This window comes from Phascolarctos cinereus, unplaced genomic scaffold (assembly GCF_003287225.1).
Source record: "Phascolarctos cinereus isolate Bilbo 61053 unplaced genomic scaffold, phaCin_HiC Scaffold_5;HRSCAF=322, whole genome shotgun sequence".
NCBI classification, from domain to species: Eukaryota; Metazoa; Chordata; class Mammalia; order Diprotodontia; family Phascolarctidae; genus Phascolarctos; species Phascolarctos cinereus.
The window spans coordinates 405208131-405211022 of NW_027555958.1; positions in this window are offsets into that span (position 1 = coordinate 405208131).

Here is a 2892-nt window from a genome sequence, read left to right on the forward strand (position 1 = left end):
GCTAAGGAGTCTGCCTTTTTGTTTTAATGTAAATGGGGGGGGCTTTTCATTAAAACCCTACTTTAGTATAGCATTCTGGCGTGGGGGTAACTGGGTTCTCAAAAGCTATGGAAATAAAAAAGTGAAAATCCTTCCAACTTGGAAAGATATTAAGTACAGACCATGCAATGGACTGGAAGCATTTATCAACTGAGAAACTGTCAAGCTAAGTTTAAAAAGACTGATCACCAGAAGGCTGGTCACCGCGTGATGATTTTAATTGTTTTTGATATTCATGAAGACCATATACTGAGATAAGAAGGGGTTGTAAACAGAACTCTTTGAGACTGTTATCTACAGTGAAGAAATTATAAATCCGTAAGTATTAGAGTATTTAAGGTTTACAGGGCACTTTTTTTTTTCACAACAGTCCTGGGAAGGTGATAGTACTATGGTCCCCATTTTACATGAGGAAATAGGTTAAAAAAGTTTTAGGTTATTTACCTAGGGTTATGTAACTATTAAATGTCAGAGCCATGAATTGAGAATCCAGGTCTCATCCGATTCCAGATTCTTTGGATTTGGGGACTTCAAGTCCTTTTCATTGTACCATACTGCCAAAAGCTGGAAAGAGTATTCTGGCCCAGGTAGGCCCAAATTCATATGTCTGGGTAGTCATTTAGAGTTGTCTATCAGACAACAGAATGGGATTGATCTACAGCCAGTTTATAGCCAATGAGAGGGGAGCTTTTCCAGGTGAATGTGCCCCCCTTAAAGGCTCACTTTACTCAATCTCTGGTGAGAGTTTGTATCTCTGGGGAGAGGGAGTGACAGGAAAGGTAGTCAAAGAACCCAGCTGTTAGGATCCCCTCCTGACCCTCTGGGTTACTTCTCTAAGTTATGCTTATTTTCACAGATTGGGTCCCCAAAGAGGCAACTTCCATTCCAGATTCTAGGGTGCTTAGTGGTGGTGACCCCTGTTACTATAGATCAGGACCCCCTATCCCCCATCAGTGTCTTTCCTTTAGCCATCAGCCAGTAGACACTATTAGCTTTTAGCAAAGGCATTCATTAAGATGGAAGAGCAAAAACACTAGCTATGGAACATTTTCCTCATCAACCTGGGGCATACTCTTCCAGAAATGTACAAAGTATCTTTAAAATGAATGAGCTCAAACTGAGGAACAAGTGTAGGATAAATGAGTGACAGAGGCAATTCACAACTCCTGGTATGACAGGGCCTGGAAGTCTGTCCTTTCTCTTTTTGTGGAACTCAGACGGTGTAAGCTTCCCAATGACTATCCATGCTCCTTTAGAATCCTAAATGGACAGAAGTTAGTGGTTCCTGGGTTGAGGGGCATTAGCAACTCAATATTGCTCAGAGGATTTGCTAGATATTCATACAGCTACTGGTAGTTTCCAACAGAGGCAAAAACTGAAGCAGTGTGTTCCTCTACTTGTCCCCTTAGAGGCATCAGTCTCTTTGCATGGATTGCTCAGTTGGATTTCCAGGGTCTGCTCCTCTCCACAGCCCAGCTCTCTTCTCTGCTGCCAGGGGTCACATTCATTGAAGTTGTTAGCCTACCCTAGGCAACTATCTAGAGTGTGTATCTCTTCTCTCTCCATTATGCCTTGAATTTTCTAGAACCACTGAACTCTGGATCAGAGTGTCTGTCTCCCTCTGGGCAAGGTACTGCTAAGATGCTATGACTGATGGGGAGACGGAGAGAAATGCCTTTCCCCTATTCCTTGCAGGGATTTCCTGCATAATCACATCATGGATTATAATTACTTTCCCCTCACCAAGGCTGTTTTACTATTTAAAGTCTCCTCCCACCTCCCACCAGGGGTATGGGTAATGTGTTTGCTCCCTTAAATTCCATCAGAGAAAAGTGTTTATACCCTGTCCTAAAAATCACCTGATCCTAGGTGATCTGAAATCACTCACACCTTGATCCTAAAGGAATCAGGGCTCAGGGTATCTTCATATTTAGTTTAATACCTCACTAACACTTTGTGATTAGTCCCTGTGTCTGTATCAGCTGAGGGGGCAGAGGGGCGAGGAGTATAACCTCCCTTTTTCTATACACTTAGAATGTTTTGTTTCTGGTAATGAAATAATTCAAACTTCTTGTTCAACACAGGCCCTAGGCCAACTGGTCCTGTGTGTAGTCAAAAAGGGAAGCACCGAGTTAGGAGAAATCACAGTTGAAAGTGACACGGAGGTAGCCCAAGTCTGTGCACCTGAAATATTAGATTATCATGAAACTCTGGACCTCATCAAAGTCTTTCTCAGGGAAGATCAGAACGCCAGAGAGGGCTAGGTAACTTACACTATCACCTCTCCTTTTGAAGTGATAAAATGTCAGTTGATTAACAACAGTAATTATTCCCATCCCCTAAGGGTTATAGATGCTTTCCTCACCTTAACCCAAGATGTGGGGAGCTAGGTGGTGCAGTAGGTAGAGGGTTAGGCCTGGAGTCAAATTTGGCCCCAAACATTTACTAGCTGTGAAACTCTGGGCAAGTCATTCAAAAAATACTATTTGCCTCAATTTCCCTGTCTGTAAAAGTGGAGAATATTATCCTTGTTATGAGGATCAAAGAGATAATACTTGTGAAGTGCTTAACACAGTGCCTTGCACACAGTAAGTCCTATATAAATGCTTATTACCGTCGCTTCCCCTATGCCTACTAGGCTCAAGGGATTTTAATTCAGGCCTTCTCTGAATTCAAGCTCAGTGCTATTATTGCATTAGGAAGCATGTCATTAAGTGGAAAGTACATCAAACAACCAGCCGTATGACCTGGATTTACTACTTTGTGACCTTGGATAGCTGAAATCTTTCATCTTAGTTTTTCCTCTGTACTTGGGGTCTAATGAATGGCTCCTCTACCCCTAACCTAGGACAG